Source organism: Pan troglodytes, chromosome 7 (assembly GCF_028858775.2).
Source record: "Pan troglodytes isolate AG18354 chromosome 7, NHGRI_mPanTro3-v2.0_pri, whole genome shotgun sequence".
NCBI lineage: Eukaryota > Metazoa > Chordata > Mammalia > Primates > Hominidae > Pan > Pan troglodytes.
Window position 1 is genome coordinate 111,493,048 of NC_072405.2, and position 26,389 is coordinate 111,519,436.

At 45.3% G+C, this 26,389-nt stretch overlaps 1 long non-coding RNA gene across 1 annotated transcript; it reads left to right on the plus strand.

The window, feature by feature from the left end:
- The first annotated feature begins 4,674 nt into the window (after positions 1–4,674).
- LOC134810896 (uncharacterized) lies at positions 4,675–23,574 on the plus strand. Its single transcript, XR_010159639.1, has 4 exons — positions 4,675–5,339; positions 9,942–10,074; positions 11,050–11,145; positions 22,565–23,574. It is a non-coding gene; the product is annotated as an uncharacterized LOC134810896 (long non-coding RNA).
- Positions 23,575–26,389: the final 2,815 nt, after the last annotated feature.

Sequence of the window (26,389 nt, forward strand, 5' to 3'; positions counted from 1 at the left end):
CAAAGCCATTTCCCACACTGCTGGCAGGATGATCTTCCTGAAGCACAAATCTGACCTACTGCCATTTGCCAAAACAATATCCTTTGAATAGCAAATGATTAGCTATAATTGTAGCTCCATCTACCTTTCACTGACAGTATTTTGTTGCCATGCAGAAGGAAGTAAATAGATACATGCATCCACAGGTTAGCTCAGGTGATGACCCACCAGGATGCTTGACTCATCCGTGGATGGCACAGAGACACCCTCCACAGAGTGTGGCGTCAGCAGCCTGCACTTGACTTCCAACTTGGCCACCTCCTCGTTTTGACTGTGAACTGAAATCTTACAAAAGAAGGGATGGCAAAGGGAAAAACTAAACAGAAGGAAGATTTAGAAACAAAAGACAGGTGGTTTGGAAAAAGTGAAACTTATAAAAAGAGTAGTCAAGCAGAGGAATAAAACCAAGATCTTTGCTTCCTTCAGTTATCTTTCAGTAACTAAGACTTAAGATATGAAGTCTTGAAACTTAGGGGGGATGTGCATATTCTTCATCTTTCTATTATTTTTAAATTTCAATATATGGATTTTTAAATGTTTAAACAATATGTCAGGAATTACAAATACTTTCGCTAACAAGCTTTGTAGAGCTAAGCTGCCATTATTAGCATCTTGGGGAAGTACTTCCAGTGTGCCCACCATATGTTCCTCTGGAGTGTTTTCTGGTTTTGTTTCTGCACAAGTTGTGTTCTCAGAGCATCCTGCAAGAGATGATATAGAGAATCCCAAGACGATAGAAATGTAGAGATAGGCTAAGATGCCCCAAAATACATCTTTGCCTGTTCTGTTTGCCCAGTACATGGTGAAAGGCTGTGAGATTGAGATGGAATGGTAGACAGAGCTCAGTTAATAGGAAAAGTTCTGGAATATGCTGGCAGAAGTGTAATTCAGCTCAAAATGCACCTCCCTCTCCCTTCATTCATCGGCCCTACACCAGTGAAGCAGCTTGAGGTTCTTATCATTCTGACTGGAAGCTCATAGAATAACAGAGGGAAGGGTGTTAGCAGCTTAAATAAAGAATTAGCTGTAGATCCAAGACAGTAGGAAACCAGAAAATAAGAAGTATACTGGGACATCAGGACGGGCACCTGGAGCCGGGCGTCATATGTTTAAAGCCTAGTTGCTTCCTTACCTTGCCTGAACAGGTGGTGGGAGCAAGAATGCTCATGTGTTGGTTACCAAGACAAATAACCCTGAGGCTTCAGGAGTCTGGGAGTTTGAAACTTGAAGATACTAGAAGACAACAGGCATCCAAGCTCGAAATAATGAAACTGGAGTGGAAGCCTCAGACACACCTACCAGCCGACACTGCCTTCACCCTTGCTTGCAATTTGACCCTGAAAATTCAGGGAAATGGGAGTGACAGTTCACCCCTACAGGACAAGAATAGTTTTCTTTATTTTTTAAAAAATATATATTTTTTATTTTTTTAGATGGAGTTTTGCTCTTGTCACCCAGGCTGGAGTGCAATAGTGCGACTCGGCTCCCTGCAACCTCTGCCTCCCAGGTTCAAGTGATTCTCCTGCTTCAGCCTCCCAAGTAGCTGGGATTACAGGCGCCTGCCACCATGCCCAGCTAATTTTTGTATTTTTAGTAGAGACAGGGTTTCACCACATTGGCCAGTCTGGTCTGAAACTCCTGACCTCAGATGATCCGCCCGCCTCAGCCTCCCAAACTGCTGGGATTATAGGCGTGAGCCACTGCACCCAGCCAAGAATAGTTTCCTAGTGTAACCAAGGACTCTTACTCTTTCTGGTTGGGTACAATGAACTCCCTGAGTGGTGTCCTAAGATCCACCACCTGAAACCCCTCATGCCTCCATTAGCAGGAAGACCTAACTTTGTCCCAGCAGCTCATCTTTCATGATATTCCAGAGCCCCAGAGGGCTTCCCCAATACAATGGGTCAGTCCTGTCACTGTTCCCTCTTAGGAAGATACCAGAAGTGTGGACATTCCATCAAAGAGACCTCTTCTCTGCTGTTGTTACCACTGCATGCTGTAACTAGAAGTCAAGCATCTCTGCGCAGTCCTGCTTACTTAAGAAAAACCCCATGTCTTCTTTAGCAACTTCAAGATTCATGTATCAGTGATTATTGGGAAGAACTGACCTCCTCCAGCTTCCCTGGAGCTGCAGCTCCTTCCTCTGTGTTTCTATAGTATGCTTTTAAGCCACACCTCTTTGGCAGCACTTTCCACATAGTCTTGTTCTTTACATTCATCTGTCCATCTTTGTGAGCGCTCAGAACATGTATAGTGCCTGGTTGGTATAGGGCGTAAATATGGGTTGAATAAATGAATGACTGAATGCTACCTTAAGAAATATCTAGAAACCTTGCTTATATTCATACAGACCTGGAAGTGAGTAAAGGAGAAATCTGGGGAGTAAAAGCGGGCTAAAATCTTCAAGTTGCATAAAAAGCATCAAAAGATGCTATTTAAGGCCTGGCGCAGTGGCTCACACCTGTAATCCCAGCACTTTGGGAGGCCGAGGCAGGCAGATCACAAGGTCAGGAGATTGAGACCATCCTGGCTAACATAGTGAAACCCTGTCTCTACTAAAAATACAAAAAAAAAAAAAAAAAAAAAAGCCAGTCGCGGTGGCAGACGCCTGTAGTCCCAGTCTTAGCTACTGAGGAGGCTGAGGCAGGAGAATGGCCTGAACCTGGGAGGTGAAGCTTGCAGTGAACGGAGATCATGCACTCCAGCCTGGGCAACAGAGCGAGACTCCATCTCAAAAAAAAAAAAAAGGTGCAATTTAATTATTACTTTGATAATTAGAAAGCTATATCAGTATTTTTTAAATTAAAGATAAGTGGTTTCTTCAATCCTCTGCAGTTATTGGAAAAGGTGGCTACCATGACTATCATTTTACAAAGCAGAACCTGAGGCTCAGGTTGGTTGAGTGACTTTCCTAAGGTAACCACAGCTAGTAAGCAGTAAAGGTAGGTTCTGCACTGAGGACTACCTGCCTCCACATCTGTTTCCACTAGACCACATTGCTTCCTTCTGGCCCCTCACATAAAGTTATTGATTCATTGGCTGATTCATTCATTCATTTGCTAAGCTCCTAGCTTGGACTGGACACTGCTCTAGGCATTGGGGATAGAAAGATACATAAAGGTCATACTCTGGCAGTACAGAGGAGTAATTTATCCTGCCTGGTGGGTCAGAGAAGGGTTTACAGAAAAGGGGCATCTGAGCTAGGTCTACCTCTCTTGATTAAGTCAATTATTGCCTCTTGTGGCTTAAGCTACATCCGATATGATACTGTTACTTGCAACAAGAAGAGTCCTCATACATACTGTGTGGATGTACCCATATTTATAAACTAATCTCATATTGTTGGACATTTAGGTTGTTTCCAAAATTTCAGTATTATGAACAAGATTATGATGAACTTTTACATATGCATCTTTGTGTACATGTCCTGCAGGTTCAAAAGTTATGTCTTTGATTTCTGCTACCATATTGCCTTCCTAAAAGATTTCTCAGTTACTATTCCACCTTCACTGTAACAGAATGCCAAGTTTTCCCAAGCAGCCTGACTTCTAGTTGCTGAGCTCTGTATTAGGATCAAGATAATTTGCATGAAACTACTTTACAAATAGTTAACTTTTTCTTCATTACAAAGCAGAGCCTTTTCCTTAAGAATGGAACAAGTATCATTAAGTGCTTCCTATGTGCCAGGCATTGCACTAAGAACTATATATACATCATGCTTATTAAACTTCACAACGCTTTGAGGAATGGACTGTTAGAATCCCCATTTTACAGAAGAGAAAACTGAGGCTCATAGAATTGAACTAATCTATCTAAGGTCATATGCAAAGTCAGCATTTGAACTCAGGTCAGATTTCAGATCCTCACTTTTGTCATTACTGGTTTAAGTTGAAATGTGGAAGTATGAAATAGTGGGGGTGTCAGATATGTACCTAGTTAACAATACTAGCAGGCAAAGTTAGATAATAGAAGCTCTAAATAGATAAGTATGGAAGGTAAATGTGTGCCCTTTCTAGAATGACTCAGTCCCAGCTCCATGATAGCAGCTGAAGGTGAAGAAATAAGTGAGAAACAATGATATCCCAAGATGTTACCCCTCAATTTCCTTTCTCCCCTCTATGTATACCCCAACTCATCACAAGCGATCCTCACTAAAGAAAGGGCTAGAGATGGGGTTCATCACCTCATCCCCATCAAAATTCCTTGATTTATAAAAACTGAAAAGATATTAAGATTCCTACTTTATTCTTAATAGTAGTTAATTATTACCTAGTTGTTTGCCCAGTAAAGACCAATTTTTCTCCTTTTTGCCCCTTGTTTTTTAAGTCCAAATACCAAAAACCCCTCATTTAATTATAAATATAATCCATTTTTATGCTACTAAAAATTCAAAATGTGAGTCATACACACCAGAGTCAAATGGTTTTCTCTCTTTCTAGCATCTATTAGGGTACTTTGAAAACTGCTCATAAGTCTTCCTCAACTACCAGCTGGTTTCCTGTCTCCTCCCAGACTGGGGCTCAGGTGCCCAAGTCCCAAGGCTGTCAGTCAACACAAGAACAGCCTGACTGGGCTGTGGGCCTGTGGCTCTGAACACACCTGCCACACTCTCATGTCACTCCTGTGGGACAAAGCAGGATGTGCTGGTGGGACACTGCCCAGGTGATGTGAGACCTTGTAGCTTCCTGGTGAAGGGATATGGGAACCCTGCCAGTTTAGTGGATTTATGACTGTGGGTCAGCTTCTAAACCTCAGTTTCCTCATCTACAAAATGGTGATAAATGACATTCTCAAAACCATTGTGGGGACTTAATAATGAGATAATGATATTAAACTCTCAGCCCTGCACCTGGCACATACAGTGTTCAAACATGGCCATTGTGAGTGGCTTTACACTGGGAACCAGGAAGGACAATACATCCATTGTGACCCTGTCTTGGATGCTGGAACTGCTATGTCTTCTCTCTGTTCCCTTGGCTCTGCATGCCTCTGTCCTCCAGGAGACGAGCATAAAAATGGGGGAGCACACAGCACCTCTATTAGCAGCCTCAGTGGCATTGCTGGAGAGTCAACCACTGTCTCCTAGGTACATTCTGTCCTCAGTTGCATATTTTCAACCATTACCCCTGTTTCTGCTCATACCATATTTCCTTACAGCAAATTCTTAGTCCTCATCTCACTTGGACTCCTGCATGGTGATGGCATGAGCACTAGAGCTGCAGGATTTAAGAAACGGAGGGAAAATGATGGATTCACATTCACTTGGACATAACAGGCATCTACTTTCATCAAAGCAGAAGGTAAAAGAACATTCCTAGTCTGTTTCAAATTATTTAAAGTGACGTTCTTGTAATAGTAGAATTAATAAAATATTTGCTTATAATTTACTGATCATAAACTGTGCTCTTAAATTGGTATCTCTCAAAGCATACTCCATGGAATACCTGCTCTGAAGAATGTTAACACAACGTTAAAAATCATTTCTTGCCCATAAAATGTGAGAAAAGGCTCTCCAAGCCTTTGAAATGAAAGCGTGCACTGCGAATCTCTAAAGGGAGTTACGGCATGCAATATTTTCCAAACTGGCCTTCAAGCTCTGTTTGTGAGAAACATCTCCCAGGACTCGTGTTCTTCTGAATACACTTTGGAGAATGGTTGTAAACTCAAGGAAGGTGAAACCACATTTATTGGTTGTTCTATAAAATCAAACTTGGAGGTGAGGCTGAGAATGACATCCTTGGAAACAGTCAGAGAATCTCTCTTGTTGCCATCAGGAATTGAAGACAGAGGGGAGAACAGTGGTCAGGGATGGGCCAGTCTGTCCAAAGGGGACAGCAGGTTTTGGAGACAAGGTGGCACATATGTAGAGAGCTCTTCTGCCCTGGCTGCTTGTCATGGATAGGAATATAATGTGTGCCCAAAAGAGACTATGGCATAGTGAGGCGGGGAGGGTGGTCTAGCACATTCCTCTCTTTAGCTTTTTGGAAATAGGGTAGAACTGTGCAAAGAAATTAAGCCAGTGTCAGTAAGTTATGAAATAAAAGACCTGATTCTGTATTTCTGCAGTAGTATACAAAAATCACAGAATTTTTAGCCACATGGAAAACAAAAACATAGAAAACCCTGAGGGCTTCAGTTTGCCTCACTTAGGCTTATCACCGCTATATGCAAGTAACTTGTGCCTCTCCCTGCAGCCCCCTCAGCATTTCAGTCTTGCTCTCATTATATGTCCAGCCCATGTACTTGACTGTGGACTTTTTCTTCCCACCTCTGTGCCTCATCCCAACCTCAGATAGGATATATAATTTTGTTCAGGACTATTTCACTTCCCCGTGGCACCGAAGAAAATGACATTTTAGGCCGGGCGCGGTGTCTCATGTCTGTAATCTCAGCTACTCAGGAGGCTGAAGCAGGAGAATCGCTTGAATCCGGGAGGCGGAGGTTGCAGTGAGCCGAGATCGCGCCATTGCACTCCACCTTGAGCAAAAAGAGGGAAACTTCCGTCTAAAAAAAAAAAAAAAAAAAAAAAAGACATTTTAAAACAAAGCCTGGCTTGAACTAAAATTGACTTTATCAGATCATATCACTGAAAGGTTTAAGAGACGTTTGGTTTCGGGCACAGCTTGAGAAGGCCTCAAACAAGGTCATCGGGATCAGGGTTCTGGTCCTTTTTTTTTTTTTATTGTTGTTCAAGTCTCGCTCTGTTGTGCAGGCTGGAGTGCAGTGGTGCAATCTCGGCTCACTGCAACCTCCGCCTTCCAGTTCAAGTGATTCTCCTGCCTCAGCCTCCCAAGTAGCTGGGATTACAGGTGTGTGCCACCACGCCCAGCTAATTTTTGTATTTTTAGTAGAGACAGGGTTTCACCACGTTTGCCAGGCTGGTCTCGAACTCCTGACCTCGTGATCCGCCTGCCTCGGTCTCCCAGAGTGCTGGGATTACAGGCGTGAGCCACTGCGCCTGGTCTCTAGTCTCATCTTTCGGCTCCACTTCCGGCCTGATGGCTTCATGCTCAGTGCCACAGCATGGCAAGATGGCTGCCGCTGCTCCTCAGTCTTCAACTCCAAGTCCAGCAGATAGAGTGGTCTCTTTCCCAGAAATCCCTGCAGTGGTCAAGTTGAATCTCATTGGCTCTGATTGGGTCCAATCACTGGGTATAGGAAATGGGTTGTTCTGATTGGTACCAGCCTAGGTCCGGGTCACATGCTCCAGCACTCCAACCAGAGCACAAGGATAAGAAGAAAATCTATGCTATTTAGTTACCAGAAAAAGATGAATGGCTGCTGGGGAGCATAAGGGAGAGATCTCCACTATACTAGACTCGATACTAGGTCATTTAGTATAGAGGATAAAGGCTCAAATGCTGCAGCTAGATTACCTGTGTTTAAATCCTGGCTATGGCCTCGTTATCTGAGTGACAAGTTCTTTGTTTGTAGAGACAGGGACTTGCTATGTTGCCCAGGCTGCACTTGAACTTCTGGACTCAAGCAATCCTACTGCTTTGGCCTCCCAAAATAGTGGGATTACAGTCATGAGCCCCCATGCCTGGCCTGAGGGATAAGTTCTATTAACCTCATGGCGCCTCAGTTTTCTTCCCTGACAAATGGAAATGATGAAAGTGTTTACCCCTTAGGATTGTTGTGAGGCTTCACTGACTCCCTATACATACACCACTTAGAAACTGTCAGGCAGTTACAATGTCATACCTTGATGTTAGCTGTTACCCAGGAGATGACTTGACTCCAAGACTTCCCTCTGAAGTATTTGCACTTGCCTTTTCTGGGTATTTCCCCCTTCTTTTTAAATTGTAAAGAAGGAGTCAGGAGGTAGAGGCTGGTAGGTTTGTGACCCTAGGGCCTCCTTTCCTTGCTCTGCAAGGCTGGGGGTGCCATCAGCATTGCCTTATTTGATGTGGGAACTCCAGCAACTTTGAGTCAATACATGTCAATAGAGTTATCCATAAAAATGATCATCAAGGATCATTTATTAACTTCACAGATGCGTATCGAGTAAACATTTATTGGCTGCTCCTATGTGTACTTAGGGCTGAGGTTGCCAAGTTGAATGAACATGTGACTGTTCTCTAGAACCTCGTAGACCAGAGGGAAAGACAGGCATGAAAACAGGCAACTAAAATAAAAAGGATTTATTATAGAAGTGTGTACCAGATGTCAACTCTATCTAGGATGGGGAATGGGTTCATTTTATACAAAAGAAGAGGTGGTTACACGGAATCTTTAAAAAGAAAAAAAAAGTGTGGAAAGGAAGGTGCGGAAGGGAGGGGAAGTCATTCAAGGCTGAAAGATGAGCATGCGCAAAGGCAGGGCAGCGTAAAGAGTGATCTCAGGTCTCTCAGTGGGGATTAGCTTGGGTGTTTAAGTTTGTGCATAAACTTCTAAGAGGAGGTTGAAGATGGAAGGAAACTCAGAAGTGATGGAAGGTCGCACAGCTCCTTTGCAACAGACCCAAATACAAATATACACATTCTATATGAAGCTTTGATGCCTTAGACTTCGATGAGACCATCTAGAAATTTTAACTACTTCTTTGAAAACTAACTGTCCAGTTCTTCTACTGCTTCCCCACAGACCCTCCAAAGCTCAAACCAAGGAAAGGGTAAAGAACAGGTTATTGGAAACAAGAGGTGGCAGACTGAGATCTCCAGGGTGTTTATGTGGTTGGGAGAATAAAGAGTGCAAGGGAAGATTCAGTTAATCCACAAGGTTGTATTACTGGGAGCAGTGGCTCATGCCTGCCATCCCAGCATTTTGGGAGGCCAAAGTGGGAGGATCGCTGGAGCTCAGGAGTTCAAGACCAGCCTGGACAACACAGTGAGACCTTGTCTCTACTACAAATTAAAAAAATTAGCTGGGTGTGGTGGTGCGCCCCTGTAGTTCCAGCTACTCAGCAGGCTGAGCAGGGAGGATCACTGAGCCCAGGAGGTTGGGGCTGCAGTGAGCAGTGGTCATGCCACTGCACTCCAGCCTGGGTGACAGAGTGAGACCCAGTGTCCAACAACAACAGCAACAAGGAGTTATCGAGTCCTACATGGACCTCATGTCAGGCACTAGGAGGTCCCTGGATATCAGATAGCTAAAGTGAGCAGGAACATGGTCTGCTGGGTGGGCCTGTCCAGGATGGGGTAGCAGGCAGTGCCACATGCTGGCAGGTGGAAAAATGAGGGGGCTTGGCAAGGCCTATCAAAAGTGTTACAATTTTACTTACTTTTTATTTCTAGAAATTTATTTTAAGAAAATAATCATAGATAAGTACAAAGATTCATCCACAAAGATGTCGTCTTAGCATTTTTAGAACAGCAAAAAATGGAACTAACACAATGCCCAGCATGGGGATTGAGTACACAAATCACAATTGATTTATTATAAATAGCCACATAATAGATGTATAGTGGATATAAAAATGTTTCAGAAGTCCTAGTATTATAAGAAAATGTGTATTGCAAATCAGTGCATTCACAATCATGTAATGATACCCTATAAGTAAGTAAGTCACACTCATGCATGCACAGATGCACACACTGGGTAGGGGGAAGCTAGATGGATATAGACTGAAATGATATCAAAAGTTTTATCTGAGTGTTGGGATTTTCAGTTATTTTGTTATGTAAAATTTGTATTTCTTCCTGATAAATACCAAAATTTCTACATTTCTACTACAAATAGTTATTTCTTTTATAATTCAGGAAATATATATTAACACACATCCTATCTTGAACCAGTCTGGTTCAAATTGGAAATCATTCAGAAATAATTTATTTCTGAAATCAAATTAGAAATCTTCACCTCTTTCCCATATTCCTTCTCTAATTCCCTGTCCCCTTGTCCTCTTTCCTTGACTTCACTCTGTGGGATGTCCGGTCACTCCCCTTCTTCTCTATTTGCAGGGGCCACCGATATGGTCCTGGAGGGCTGCCCCTCCTCACTGCAGCCTGCCTGCTCCCCTTCTGCCTCTGTGTCCAGCTGGAGCCCAATGCCTGCTGTTCACTTCTCTAACTTCTGCCTCCTCAGCTGTTCTAGGTAATCCACTTGGGTGTTGGGGGGACCTACAGAAAATAAGTGATAGAGTCTTTAACCTCATTATTTATGTTTTTTAAAATTTATTTTTATTAATATACTTTCAGTTCTGGGGTACACAGGCAGAATGATTATTTACTTTTTTTGAAAAAACAAAAACACTTATTGAAGGCTGATAGCTGCTGGGCAGTTAGGGAAACCAGATTAACAAGTGATGATGGTGGGGCTGCCCAGCCATGCCTGAGGTCAGTAAGGGAGAGGCCATGCAGAGAGGACCAGAGAGGGCTGCAGGAAGGGGCGAGCCTACCAATGAGCCTGGCAGGTGGGGAGGGTTGAGATAGGTAGAGGTGAGCTGAGGGGCACAGCATGAGCAGGCCATGCCCTGGGTGTTTGTCAGGACTGTGGTGTCTGGTCTGCTAGAGCAGAAGGTGTATGGGGAAAGATCAGAATGAAGACAGGCTCTACAGGCCTCCAAATGGTCGCAGCTGTGAAGAACTGCGGGGGGAGGGGGGGGTGGTTATCACCATGGTTCCTTTGATTACCAGCAACAGAGACCCACTCAAACCTACTTACACTCAAACCCACTCAGGTAAAGGGGATATTTACTGCAAGTCTCGTGGAATCCAGAAAGCTTTTGGCAACAAGGCCACCTTTTTCCTAATTCCACCTGACCTGGGGCCTCCCCGAGCCTCTGCTCCAGGCTCCCCTCTGCAGACCAGCCTCCTGTGCAGGCTCACCTGCTTTCCCATGGCCCCAGTCACCTTCTTATTCCGTATGACCTCCCAGCTCCCCGGCTTTCCTACTCACTGCCCCAATTCTCAGTTTCCGAGAGAAGAATCTGATTGGTCCAGTTCATCTAATGTTTCTAGGAAGGGGAGTGATTTGCTTAGGGTTTTTCTTCTTTGTTGATCATGAACTTCCCATGGAAAGAGACTGTGACTCTTTTGTTCACCATTGTATACCCTATACTTGTTACAGGGCATGGCAAATTGTCAGTCCTCAAAAGATACTTGCTGCACAATGGATAGCTCGTTTTTGGATGGATTGCGTTCATCGAGCCAGCTGCCAGCATAGGTAAGGGCGGACCTAGAAGGGCAAGGGAGGCCATGGGCACAGGGAGTTTCCTCTGCAGGCCCAGTGGTCCACATCTATGCGGATAGGGACCGTGGTCCACGTCTCTAGTGGGTCTCTAGTGCCTATAAGACCATTAGAAACTCATTGAGGTGCATAGAAAATGGTTGCCATAAAGCTCAGATCTAAATTTTCAGCTTAATTTTAGCAACTAGCTTTAGCTAGTTTCCGATACAAGCACTCTAGGCCACTCCTTGACTGGCCTTCCCTTACATCTGCAACTTGATGAAATTTTCAGTTAATGATTATTTTAATGGCCCATTGTCTCTGTGTCTTTGTGAACTTCCTTATATCTTCAAAAACTTATAAATCATAAAAACAAAATTAAAAAGTTATGATTCATGAATTGGGTGAACACAGGTGGCTCAGGGTCATGAAGCCCTGCCTGGATTGACGGCCCATGAGAGTGATTTCCCTCCAGGCTCAAGAAAGAGTAGGGAGCCTCTTACCTCTCTGGGGCCTGGAGGAGAACAAAAGATGTTGGCTTCCTCAGCATGGAGAGGGCACTGGCCCACTTTGCAGGTCAAATCTGATGAAAACAGAGTAAACACAGGGCCTCTGATCAGACTGGTGATGGAGTAGGAGCAGGGACTCTTGGGTTTTAATACCTCTGTCTCCTGATCTTTAGAATATTCTAAAACATTCAGCTTTACTTCCAACCATTCACAGGTGGATCACTACAGGACTAGCCAGGCTTACATGAATAACGCATTGGGGTGAATTGTGTGGTTGGAGCCAGAATATTCTGGATTCGACCTTCATCTGTGCAGGTAGCTGCTGTGTCCCACAACCCACACTCCTCAACTCTGGAGCATCCCTCTCCTTCACTTTATGTCTGCCTGCATCTGGTCCCCAATCCCCACCTCCAGGCTGTTCTGTTGGTCCTGCATCCCTCTAGGACTGCATCATAGGGTCCCACTTAGAGGTTCCTTGGTATTTGGTGACACAAGAATATTGCACTGTCCCTGCAGCTTTTGGAGTCCAGGCTTGGAGAGGTGGGCGGCCCAAAGCCCTCCCATTCTCCCCTCCCCATGTCCCCCTGCCAACAGCACAGCCTGTAGATAGCTATGCTGGGCTCCCCCGTACCCACCTCTGTCCTGTTGTCTTAGCAACTAGACCAAGGAAGTTGGTTTTCTTGGTATCCAAGGTTACCCCGTGTTCAGACAAATGCTGCACACTGCATGTGCATATGGATCTACAGTTGGTTCAGTGAGAGGAGGCTCACATTGTATATGGGTTATACAGGTGTGTGTAGGTGACATGCTGAATCTGGGTCTGATTTTGAGATACCCTTTCATTTGAATAACCAGAACTCAGGGTTATAACTAGGAACATTGGGTCCTCTTTGCAATGTTTAACATGATCTCTCCCAAATCAACAGAAAGAGCTCTGCTTCTATAGGGGAAGTGGGCTCTTAAAGGAGAGGATGTGGAAGAGGGGAGGGTGGGAAGGGAGGGTGAATGTTATTTATTTTTTGTTTAGGTAAGTGGATTTATGAAAGAAAAGAACAGGACATCTTAATACTTTAGAGTTGATAGCTCTGGGTGCTATTTCCGGGAGTCTCACAGACCTCTTCCAAGACTGTCAGGGTCGAGCTTCTAGTTCAAGGGACACACATGGCCCACTCTGTATAGTCAGATCTGATTAGAGGCAGCAGGCCTTCATGCTGGGAGTTCCTTGGTGTCTCCAACCTGCTCTATCTTGCAGTCTGTAGCTGCCTGGGGCCAAGACTCTTCTCTGGCGGTCACCTCTGAGCCCAGCTCAGCAACACAGTTTCCTCAGGCCCATGGGCCCAGTCCAGTGCTGCTTATTCCCACCTTGACTCATTAACATCCTTTCGTGTTTTCTAAAGCAGTTTCATAGATATCTCATGTGACCCTGCAAAAATCCAACAAGGAGGAAGGTATTATCAGGCCCATTTTGCAAAGTGAGCAAACAGGGACTTTGGGCAGCCCACTTTTTAGCCTGGAGCATTGGCTGAGCCTAGTGACACATGCTCTGAGGCCTGGGGTCCCCCTCTTCTCATTGCCTAACCCCACGACCTGGGAATGTGGTCATGCTGAAGGTCATTTACCATCTCTTGGGAAGAAGAGTTTGCATACCCTCCTTTACTTGGTCTTCTCTCAGAGAAATTGGAATAAATTAAAACAATTCCATCGACTCTAGTAGTATAGTTTTCAATAAAAAGTTCATGGCTACAGCATAACCTGGTACAAAATGTAACTGGGTTGAATTGCATTTCAGCAACAGCTACTGGATTTGCTGAGATTCGACTCTGTTACACACACAACAAACCACAGTAAAAATGGGTCATAAACACAGCTTGCATTACAGAGGCAACCAGATTTTGGGCACGGCACCAGGATCTTTCTTTTCCTCCCCACTTTATCTTTGGCCAGGCTTCACGCTAGCACAACCAGACCTTTGTTCTGCTGCCCACCCCGTAAAGTCAGTACGGCTTCTTATTCTTGTGTTCTTCCTCCATCTATACAAAAGGGGCTCCCCTCCTACCCTCTAAATCAAGATCCATGCTTGAACTTGAAGGATGAAAGAGAAAATAGAATTGAGTTGCCTTTTGGGGGTTAATTAAAATTAATCCTGGATGGAATTAATGGCTTGAATGTCATAGTATTTCCCTCTCACTTTCCTTCCCCAGTGCTCTCCTTCCCCACGCCCTACTCATATTGCTGTGACACCTGGTTTCCTGATGTGCTGTTGTAGCACTAGCTTCTCAATAGCCTTTGCTCAGTGTATCCATTCTTTCCAGTCTGTACTTCCCAACTCAGTTGGTCATTTGTTCATCAGTTTAACACATTTATTGATCTTTTGCCATGGGCCAGGCATCGTGCTTGGGATGCAAAGATCCACTCATGCAATCAATCAGTCAATTAATTATCAATATTTTTTGAGCAACTATTATGTGTTCTAGGCCTCAGTTTATGGCAGAGAACAAAACAGCCTTTAGAGTGCTTATAATCCACAGGGAGAGTGGTGGAAACAAATGAATAAATTATATACCTAAATTATATACTATTAATATGTTAGTTAAGTGCCTTGAAGAAAATAAAGCAGGGAAGAGAGATGGGGAGTGTTAGGTGGGGCATGGCAATTTTAAATTTTGCAGTTACGGGTGGCCTCACTGTAATGATGGCATTGAGTAAAATGCCCTGAGTGAGGGGAGGGAGTGGACATGGATATCTGAGTGTGATAATTAATGTTATATGTCAACTTGACTGGGCTAGGGGAAACCCCAATAGCTGAGGAAGCATGACTTCTGGGTGCATCTGCAAGGGTTTTTCTGAAAAGGATGATCATTAGAATCAGCAGACTGAGTGAAGAAGCTCCACCCTCATCAATGTGGGCAGGCACCATCCATGCCATTGAGGCCCCCAATAGAACAGAAAGGCAGAGGAAGGGCAAATTAGCTCTCTGATTGAGCTGGGAAACCCATCTTTTCCCATCTTCAGACAGCAGAGCTCCTGGCTCTTGGGAGATCAGATTCTGGGACTTACACAAGTGGCTACTCTGTCTCAGGCCTTTGTCCTTGAACTGGAACTTACTCCATCAGCTCCCTTGGTTGTCAGGCCCTCAGACTTGGACTGCATCACATCACCAGGTTCCCTGGTTCTCCAGACTGCAGCTGACAGGTGGTGGGATTTCTTGGCTTCTGTAATCTCATGAACCAATTCTCATAATAAATCTCTTCTTATATGTCTCTATATACCTTGTTGGTTCTATTATATTTCTCTGGGGAATCCTGACTAATACATAGGGGTAGAACCATATGTCCAGTAAAAGGAACAGCCATGCAAAGGCCCTGAGGCTGGAGCATGCTTGGTGTGGTTTAAGACCTGCAGGGAGGCCAGTGGGTATCTTGTCTTCAAGGGGAAAGTGGTAGGAGAGGAAATCAGAGACGTAGGGGATGGAGGCAGATGATATAGGCTTTATAGGACATGTAAAGGACTTTGGCATTGACTCTGAGTGGAATGTGAGCCATCCGGGGGTTTAGAGCAGAGGAAGGACATGATCTGCTGTGATGGAAATTGACTGGATGGAGGTCAGGAAAGGGAAGAGCAGGGAGGCAGTTGAAAGGGCACTGTAGCAAAGCGTGTGAGAGACAAGGTGGGTCAGGATGGTGGTAGAGCATCAGGAACCTGGTTATGTATGTTACATAGAGGATATGTGACAGGATTTACTATAGATCAGACATGGGACGTGAAGAAAGAAAGGAGGTATGACTCTAGGGTTTTAGGCCTGCACACTGAAAAAGTAAAAATGAGACATAACACCTGCCCTCAAAGAGCTCAGAGGCTAATGATGGGGCCCTCAGGTAAAGGAAAAATTTGCTCTCATAGAAGAGGTGCCATGGTGAAAGTTTGTGCAGGATGCCAGGGAGGAATCTGGGTAGCAGAGGAGGGGCCATGAGTTGAGTCTTGAAGGAGGAGTAAGGAATTGCCAGGCTGGCAAGGCTGGGGAGGATGTTGCAGACTGAGAACCCAAGGAACGAAATGGGGAGTCAGTCAGCAAGCCTGGCAAGAGAGGAAGTAGCCACTGGTGAGTTTGAAAGCCAATGTGGCTTCAGTGTTGCCAGACTCACCCAATAGCCACTCCCAACCCTCTCTCCTCTGACATCTTACCATGGCTGGAAAAGCTAACTCCACATTTTCTGCATCTTCTTTGCAGAGAGGAGTGACCATGTGACACAGTTCTAGACAAAGACAGTAAACTTATATCTACCTGGGGTTTGCAGCAGAAATGTGCTTTGCTCTCTGTGTTAGTCTGTTCTCATGCTGCTAATAAAGACATACCTGAGACTGGGTAATTTATAAAGAAAAAGAGATTTAATGGATTCACAATCATGGTGGAAGGCAAAGGAGGAGCAAAGTCATGTTTTACATGGCAGCGGGTGAGACAGCGAGCATGTGCAGGGAAACTCCCCTTTATTAAACCATCAGATCTCATGAGACATATTCACTATCATGAGAACTGCATGGAAAAGACCCACTGCCATGATTCAATTACCTCCCACCAGGTCCCTCCCATGATATGTGGGAATTATGGGAGCTGTAATTCAAGATTTGGGTGGGGACACAGCCAAACCATATCACTCTCCTACTGAAGGAACAATCATTTTTGCCAGGCAGGAACTCTTCATCTTGCTTGGAATACACACATAATGTGGAGTTGCAACCAACACCTTGCAGCCCTGAGGTGGTAACCCACAGCTAAGGAACAGGATGTGGAAAATTAGGATGAGAAAGAGTCTTTGATGAGGGTGAGCTGCTGCTCCAGCTCTGAGTGCCTACTTGTAGACTTCTTGTTATGTGAAATAATTAAATGTCTGCTTGCTTAAGCCTCTGTTAGTTGGATGTTTTGTAAGTGCCCAAAGAAGAGCCAAGAATGGCTCTGACTTGTGGGCAGTTGGGAGACACAGAAGGGTTTTGGGAATGCCATGATCTGATTTTTACTTTAGCAAGATTTTTTGGGCAGTGGTGTGGAGACAGTTTGGAGATGGGAGGCAGGAGGCCCAGGTGGAGGCTGCTACTCCCCTCCAGCAGAGCTCAAGGTGGGCTCTGCCAGAGTGGGGCAGCAGTAGGCCCTTTCCACCACCCACTACCTTGCCTGCTCCTCAGGCCTCCAGCTCTGACCTTCTCCTTCCCACAGCTCCTCCTTTGGTGCTGGGCTTTCCATCAGCCTCCCTCAGGGGCCTCCAAGGGCAGCTGATGTAGCAGGCAGCCTTGCTTGCCTTTCCTTTGGCCTCTGAGACTCATGACTTCCCGGAATTCTGGCCACATCCATCCACATCAGCAACTGGAGGACTATGTGGGTTGGTAGGCCCTTCTCAGGGGCTAAAGGGCCTGATTTTAGACCAGGCCCTGCCTTTATTATGCTGAGGAGCCTTGGACAAATTGCTTTAACTTCTGCAGGCCCTGATTCCTTTCCTCTGAAGTCAGGAGTGTAGAAACAGAAGGTCTCTTTCTGCTCTAACATTCTGCAATCCTGGGACCCCTGCCCTACCCAGGAATCAGAGGCACCACTGTTAACACAGTGGGCTGGGGGCATCTCCTGGAAGCAAACTGCTCCCAGACAGTTTCCTCCACTTGATGCCATGGCATGGTGCCTGAAAACCCACCATTGGTTAGTTCATTTTTTTGAGTCCTGAAGACCTTCAGATTTCCTATACTTTCCTACTGTGCATATACCTCTGGAGAGGACGCACTTTAATCTCTTTCTACTTCTTGATGGAGAGAAAGAAAAGGGAGGGACTTAACAAGAATTTATAAAAATTGCCTGCTGTGCCGACTAAGAATCCCTAAGTCTAGCTGGGAAGGTGACTGCATCCACTTTTAAACACGGGGCTTGCAACTTAGCTCACACCCCACCAACCAGGTAGTAAAGAGAACTCACTAATATGCTAATTAGGCAAAAACAGGAGGTAAAGAAATAGCCAATCATCTATCACCTGAGAGCATAGTGGGAGGGACAGTGATTGGGATATAAACCCAGGCATTCGAGCCGGCAATGGCTACCCTCTTTGGGTTCCCTCCCTTTGTATGGGAGCTCTGTTTTCACTCTATTAAATCTTGCAACTGCAAAAAAAAAAAAAAAAAAAAAAAATTATGCCTACTGTGGGAAGAACATAGAGGCAAGATGTGGAGGGGGCATTAACTGGAAAAGTCCAGAACTAGACCACCTCATTTAGAAAACCACTGTCACTGAGTCATCCTCACATTTGGCCTTCTTTCCATTAGCCCCTGGGCCACCCACAAGCCTTCCCAGCTCACACCTTCATGGGTTCTTTTGTTTATTTTTCTTTGAGACAGAGTCTCGCTCTGTCACCCAGGCTGGAGTACAGTAGTGCAATCTTGGCTCACTGCAACCTCCATCTCCCGGGTTCAAGTGATTTTCCCGCCTTAGCCTCCTGAGTAGCTGGGACTACACGCATGCACCACCACACCTGGCTAATTTTTGTATTTTTAATAGAGATGAGGTTTTGCCATATTGACCAGGCTGGTCTTGAACTCCTGACCTCAAGTGATCCACCTGCCTCGGCTTCTCAAAGTGTTGGATTATAGGCGTGAGCCACCATGCCTGGCCCATCTTCACTGGTTCTTAACCTATCTTCTTATCATGACCTCCCTCCCTACTGCCCTCTCCCCACCTTAGATAAACGTTCAGGTGACGATTCTCTCATTTCTTTTCAAGGCCTTGGAAGCCTCGGCCAAACATTTATATTTGTTAAGAGGGAGGTTATATGAGATGCTGGAGAATTTTTCTCTAAAGAATTCCATCCCCTAATGCACATACTCCCTAGGCCTCCTGGATGCATCAGTTGTGTCATGTGACAGCATGGACTGCGGTAGACCATGGAAGAGCCAGCTGAGGTTTCAGTTCCCAGTGGAGCCTCTGAATGCAAGAGAAGAACAGCTAAGAATATGGAGGACCCTGCGTGCCCGAAGCTGGGGGGAGTCTTCAGCTTGGGTGCCTCTTCCACACCTGCCCTAAGTACTGTATTTATGGGGAGGCAGGAAAAGGGGCAAGAAGAAATTTGCATCATTGCCCTTGCCCACTGTAGAGGCTTCTGTGTTGCATAACAAATGACCACAAACTTAGCAGCTTTAAATGACACCCATTCATCATCTTGGAATTTCTGTAGACCAGAAGTCCTGGCATGGCACAGCTAGGTTTTCTGCTTAGAGCTGAGATCAAGGGGTCAGCTGGGGCTGTGGTCTCATCTGGGGCTCTAGGTCCTCTTCCCAGCTCGCTCAGGTTATTGGCAGAGTTTACTTCTTCCAGTTTTCCTGCTGGCTGTCAGCAGAGCGGCTGTCAGCTCCTAGAGGCCTCCCTCCAGTCTGAGCCCGTGGCCCTCGTAGGCAGTTCACAGCATGACAGTGTGCTCCCTTCTTTGAGGCCATCAGGACAAATTCCTCTCTCCAGTGGGCTAAGATGGAGTCATGTATAACCTAAAGTAATCCCAGGAGTGACTCTCTCGGCATATTCCCAAGTCCCATTCACATCAGGGGAGGGGATGACACGGGGCATGTCCACAGGGAGGGGGTGGGCGGGGGAGTCGGGGGAGATGGGAATGTTGGAGCCATCCTTGATCCTGACCACCCTCCCAATGTCTCCTGTTCCCCTTCTCTCCCATCTGCTCTCCACACCCTTTGGGATTTAGTCTCTAGGTACATCTTACCTCTAGAAAAATGTAAGTCATATTCTAGAATGGGAATTTTATTGTCAAAAGGGAATTTGAACTGAATCAAAAGAATTTGAACAGAACTGAGCCTCCCTCTTTGGCTAATCTGAAGTGCACCTGATTTGTTTACCAAAATAGAGGACTCACTATGTTGTAACCAGTGCTACTAAATGCTTTATGTACATGATTTTATTTAATTTCCTGGACATCTCTATGAGAGGAGCATTGGCGGCCCCATTTTACAGATGAGGAATCTGAGACTCAAAATGGACTCACTTAGGCTCACAAAGGTAACTACAGAGGAGGCAGGTTTGTCCAAAGGCGCTGCTCTTCACTGGTGCCCATCTTACCTCTGGCTATGACATCATCTTGGGGTGGGCAGGGTGTGGAATGAGGAACAACACAGCCACCTCTCAGAACGACATTCCTCCATTGCATTAAATAGGAAACCACTGTCTTCTGAAACTATCTGTGTCTGGTGCACCAGCCAGCCCCTTTGGCTCTCTCTTCACAGCGAATGATGCCTGATATTTTCAAATCAGCTTTCAGTCATCTTCATTAGAAACACAACTTTGAATCAAAGAATAATTTTAAACCTCAGAAGTCAGAAAGAAAAGACTGTGCGTGGGTTAAACCTGAGGTGGAGCTTCTAGCATTTAGGACTTGCAAAAATTTTGGATAGGAATCAGTGGAGCATGAAACAGCAACACTGATGGGCTCTAAGCAAAGCACGCACCTTCCCTGGGTGATCTCCCAGGACTTTGCATGGGCCAGTGGCGGCCTGGCCTAGGTTCTTCAGAATCGAGCTCTTGATCTGCTGCTGCCAGGATTGTGTCCAAGGCTTACAAAGGAGGCAAGAAGTTGCTGGCATAAAATGGCCACACTGCTTTGTTTTAGAATCTTTGTCAACTTGTGTGGACTGAGAAAACACCCTGAAAGCCTGGTGGACATGTCAAGGGAAGTCACTTAACACCATGGTAAAAACATAGGCTTTAGCCCAAGTCTTGTGTTTAAACACCTGCTTTGCCATTTGATAGGTGTTTGACTCAGGAAATTTTTTAATCCTCTCCAAGTCTCAGTTTCCTTATCTGTAAGTTGGGGGTATGAACACCTACCTCTGGGAGGATTCAAAGGAGATATTAAATCCCTTAGTAGATAGTAAAGCCCCTGCCCACAGGATGCATGTGACAGAGACACTGCTGTCGTGTTGCATTTGCAGCTGTGCTCTCCTGCTCGACACTGTCTGCCACATTCCAGCAGAGGTGCCTCCATCAGCCAAGCAAGAAATGCCATATCTTCTAAGAAGTCTTCTTTTAGGAGAGGCTCCTAACCGTGCCTGGGATGCCAGAGAAGCTTCTAGGGTGAGAGGATGTTTCAGAGCGACACTGATGGAGGCACAGGAGTTGGCAAAAGAGGAGAAAGTGGGAAGGTGCTCCGGAAAGGGGGAGTGAGAAAGGGGGCGTTGCCAGGGCTCTGCAGTTTGTTTTTGCTGGAAATGAAGCCTCTTATGTTTTCCCTGCCCTGATGTCTACAGGAACGCATGTAGGAGTTTAAAACATGTGAAGTGTCGCCATCTGTATCACTTAGAGATGTAAGTGTTTTGAAAAGTTTGTATGTAAATGTGAGTGAGACAGACACACACACACACACACACACACAGAGTTAAACACAATTACTTTAAGGCAACACTCTCCAAAAGTTCAGTGATGCCTCCAGTCTTAGGAATCAGAACCTATTTTACAGACTGCGACTGAGAGCAGGACACCCTCTGCTTCTTCGGTGCAGGCGCCCCTGAGAACAATACTTCCACTGCATTTTCCCAAGTGGCAAACCTTGTAGCTGAAGATCCAGGCACTGTGGTGAGCACATTACTGCATTATGTCAGATGTGTTATTATCTTTATCCATTTTCCCTTAACTCATCTGCGTGCAGTTTCATTTCATGTAGACACAGAATGTTTGACAGGAAGACTGATGAAGTAGCAGCCCCTTCTGCGTAACTTGGCAACCGACTGGGGTTTCTGCTTGTTTGTTTGTTGCTCGTCTTGTTTTTGTTTGTTTGTTTTGTTTTGGTAGAGACAGGATCTCACTATGTTGCCCACGCTGATCTGGGACTCCTGGCCCTAAGTGATCCTTCCATCTTGGCCTTCCAAAGTGTTGGGATTATAGGCATGAGCCATTGTGCCCAGCCTTGTTGTTATTTTTGAAGCCTGAATGGGGGCTCTTTGTACCCTCCAACTTGTGACCTGGAAGGGACACAGAGCAAAGAACTGTCCTCATTGGCCAAGGGGGACAGAGTGCTTACAGCTTTGGGTCATTACAGCTATTCCTTGCCAGCTCTTTGATTTCATCTCCCTATCATTTTCTGCTTTGTTTGCATCCTTTCTCTTTCAAACTATGCCACGTCGTGACACCATCTGAAAACAAAAGTATCTTCCCCCAGATCTCTTGAAAAAAGAAGGAAAAGAAAGAAATAGGTAGAAAGTCCTCATGTTAAACCAGTGGAGACTAGGGCAGTGTCACTGTTCTTGGACCTTCAGATACTACAGTTCTGTAGGCAAAGACTGCAGCAAACGAAATCACACACCAGCTTACTCGGCAGCCAGATCAGACGGGGTGGAGATTGCAGGCTATCCCAGCAGGGTCAGGCCTACAGCTGACCAGCTCCACCTACCTGCTTCTCTCTTCCAATATGCCATTCTGAAGCTTGGGTTCCTCTGCATTTTCATCCTCTTTGCCTTGCAGTCTGCTGTTCACATGCAGGGGTTACTATGGTAATAGAAAAACCCTGTCGTGTTAACAATTTTTTACGGAGAGAGTTTAGGCAGAAGCGTCAAACTGGTGTGTTTATTGTTTTATGGGGATAGAAGCCTGTGTTTTGAGTTTCCAAGGGAGTCAGAGGAGTTCTGGTCTACCCACAACTGTCCAAACCACCTGGAAATGGGTCATTGCCTGGGCCACTGGGTGGGGATGGACTGCCAGCCCTGGGTGAATCAGAAACGTCTTTGCCAGGAGCAGGGAACAAATAGTCCTGGCCTTCATTCCTTTCAGATATGGTAAGACAAGGTGTGCTGATCACCTCTGCACTGAGAAATCTGCCAAGTGAGTAAATGAACACATGGCTTTGTTCTCTGTTTATTCTCTCTGTTCTCTTTTCTCCTTTAAGAGTTGTGTTGAAAATGGGATCTAATTAAACCTAAGAGCTTCTGTACAGCAAAAGAAACTATCAACAGAGTACACAGACAACCTACAGAATAGAAGAAAATATTCACAAACTATGCATCTGACAAAGGCCTAATGTTCACAATCTATAAGGAACGTAAACAAATCAACAAGGAAAAAACAAATAACCCCATAAAAAAGTGGGCAAAGGACATGAACAAACACTTCTCAAAAGAAGATGTATAAGTGGTCAACAAAGATATGAAAAAATGCTCATCATAGCTAATCATCGGAGAAATGCAAATCAAAATGGCAATGAGATGCTAGCTCACACCAGTCAGTATGGCTTTCATTGAAAAGTCAAGAAATAACATATGCTGGCAGGGCTGTGGAGAAAAGGGAACGCCTATATACTGTTAGTGGAAATGTAAATTAGTTCAGCCACTGTGGAAAACAATTTGGAGATTTCTCAAAGAACTAAAAATAGAACTACAGTTCGACCCAGCAGTCCTATTACTGGGTATGTACCGAGAGGAAAATAAATCGTTGTACCAAAAAGACACCGGCACTCACGTGTTCATCACAGCACTATTCACTATAACAAAGACATGGCATCCATCCGGATGCCCACCAACAGTGGACTGAATAAATAAAATGTGGCACATATACATCATGGAATACCATGCAGCCATTAAAAAGAATGAAATTATGTCCTTTGCTGGAACATGCATGCAGCTGGAGGCCATTATCCTAAGCGAACTAACTTAGGAACGGAAACCAAATATCACATATTCTTACTTATAAGTGGGAACTAAAACATTGGGTACTTGTGGACATAAAGGTGGCAAAAATAGACACTGGGATGACTAGGGGGAGGAGGGAGGAAGGGAGGGGGGCAAGGGTTGAAAAACCAGCTGTCAGATACTAAGCTCAGTACCTGGTGATGGAATCATTCACAGCCCAAGCCTCAGCATCATGTAATATGCCCATGTAACAAATCTGCACAGGTATCCCCTGAACCTAAAATAAAAGTTAAAAAAAAGTTGTGTCGAGTGGGTATGTGGACTGGACTGTGAGCTTCCTGAGAGCAGGGCTGAAGCTTACTTGTTTTTTGTCCCCTCTTCCCCTGCTCCCCATTGGGTCCCAATTATAGACCTGTGGATGCTCCATAAATGCTTGTATTGACTTGACCTGACTAGTTGGTAACCCACAGCAATGGAGAAACAGAGAGACAGATTACATCAGTGGTTTGAAAGAAGGAAGGTACAGGGGAAGCCTTCTCTGGGGAGATCTATCAGGGCAGAGTTCCTGAATGACAGGAGCTGTGGGACGTCATGAGTCTTAAGACATCTCTATACTGGGGCTGGGAAAGTGGCACCTACCTCCTTTCTCAGATAGCCCAGAGCAGCAGGTGACATGGAGTGTTCCAGATGACTATGGTGGAACACATTTACGTGGCTCATGACATGACCCACTGGCACATTCTATCTGTCCTCCAACCTCCCCTGTTTCTTCCACCCTTTAAAGACTAATTATTTCTTCCTTTGCTCTGCAGCATAAGTGATAGGGAGGTAACAGCTGTTCACACTGGCATTGTACAGAAATCATAGTCTCATAGAACATAAGCATTGCTGTGTGCCAAAGATCATCTGGAACAGTGAGTGATTCATAGTCTTTCTTTCCCCCGTGCAACACTCTAAAGGGTTGAGCCACCTTCCTATCAGCAGAAAGAGCCTTCTACAGTGGTGATCTGGACTGGGGTGGGGTAGGGTGGGGAGTGTCACATGGGGATCTCAGGGGGTCGTGATGGTAGCTGTCAGGTTTGTTTTCTGTCATCTAGTGGGCATAGCCCTGGGAGAAGGGGACATAGGACAGGTACATTGTGATAAAAGTGATTAGGAATAGCCTGGAGCACACAATGGGTAGTCCTGCCCTCTCTGTATCCCACAGTTCTGATACTCCCTTCTCTACGCTCCTTCTTAAGTTGAAAATCACTGATCAAGTTAACTTAATTTTTCAGACGTGGAAAGCCAGAGAGACCCAAAGAAGGGAGGCAGCCAGAAACACAGAGTAAAAGACAATGCTGTGTGTTAAACCCAGGTCCCACAACTTCTGGTCAAGATCAGCAGAGCATAGAACTCTCTGAAAAGGACAAACATGCTTTCTGCAGAAGAGCAAAGGATATTGATGTACTCATTTGTTAGTTTAAAATGAAAGAAGAAGGAGGGGGCCAGGGAGTTCTTGAAAAGCAGCTGAAGAAGTCAGGGACACCTGGACATCAGCTAGAGGCATGGAAGGGCAGGGGCTGGTGTTTGGAGGCAGGAGAAAATCCTGCTTTACCTGAGAGTGCAGGCTGCTTTCCAGGCTGGACTGCGATGGCAGAGGTGGTGGGGGCCAGGGTCTGTGGGTGGAGATGCACTGGAGCTGGGGCGTGCGGGATCTCAAGCCCACCGTGTGCAACCAACTCCGTATTCAGCGAGGCTGTGTCAGTCACGCACCAGCTCTGTCACACACCAGCTAAGTGACTTTGGCAAGCTGCCTAATCTCTTTATGCTTCAATTTCTTCATTTGTAAAAATGAAGATGGTAATGAAAGTACTTATCTGGCAGGTTACTATAAGGATTAAACAAGTTCATGTGTGTAGTTAGAAGAGTGTCAAGTAGAAAGTAATCAACTATATTAACCATTATAATTGTGTTTATTACCTTGGCTCGCTTATGGGTCCCCAGAAAGCCAAAGAAAGAATCTCAGTGTTGTTATACAATGTGAGCAGCTACTAGAGAGAAGATTTAACAAGGTAAATCATGGTTTAAGCCAGAACCACCAGACCCTGTCGTGGGCGGATTAGTGAAGGACTCAGTGGTGAGGCCCCGGATGTACCTGCCAAGCTGGGCGTCAAACACTTTCCATTCATTTTCTCTAAGTCCCTCCTGCTTTTGGTGCCTTCCTCCCACCTCCCAGGGGTCTGCTCACATCACACTCCCTGGCGGTGAGTGTAACCCTCCTATTCCATGGGGACAGCTCCCCCAGGCAGGGAGACTTGTGTTTTCAACTTTACTGGGATTTGCCATCAGACCTTCCCTGTGTTCAGGGCTCTGTGCCCTGCTAAGTGACACATAGCTGCTTTGATAAACAAACTCGAAACATTCATGGGATACTGTTTTCTATCAGAGTAGCCCTCATAACCATCTCAGGAAATGGTCATAATTTTTAAAATCAGTATTCGAGGGACATGGATGTTTCACTCATTAAGGAAAACGAATTCCTAGTCACAGTACATTATCCTGCGGCTTTCCAGGAATGATGTCGACCACTCTCACAGTTCCTTCTAACACCCAATAAATCCAAAATACTGCTCTTCATGACTATCTATAAGTCCCAAAGATACTTCCAATTCTACTGTCCCAAACCGACTGCATCATCTTATCTTCAAGATCAGCTTCTTTTGTGTTCATTGTCCCAGGTGATGGCAACCCCCTCCCCCAATTACTTAAGCCTGAAATAGAAATTTAATTCCTTTAAAAAATGTATATTTTTTTTAGAGATAGGGTCTTGCTATGTTGCCCACGCTGGTCTCAAATTCCTGGGCTCAAAGAACCCTCCCACCTCTGCCTCCCAAAGTGCTGGGATTATAGGCGTGAGCCACCGCACCTGCCCTTCCTGATTCCTCCCTTTCCCTTCACCCCTTGCCACTATTTAGTCAAACCAGTCTATGGAATTTAGGGTGACCAATCATCCCAGTTTTCCTGGGACTGAGGAATTTCCCAGGATGTGGGACTTTCAGTGCAAAAGTTAGGAAAGTCCTGGGGAAACAGCGATGAGTTAGTCA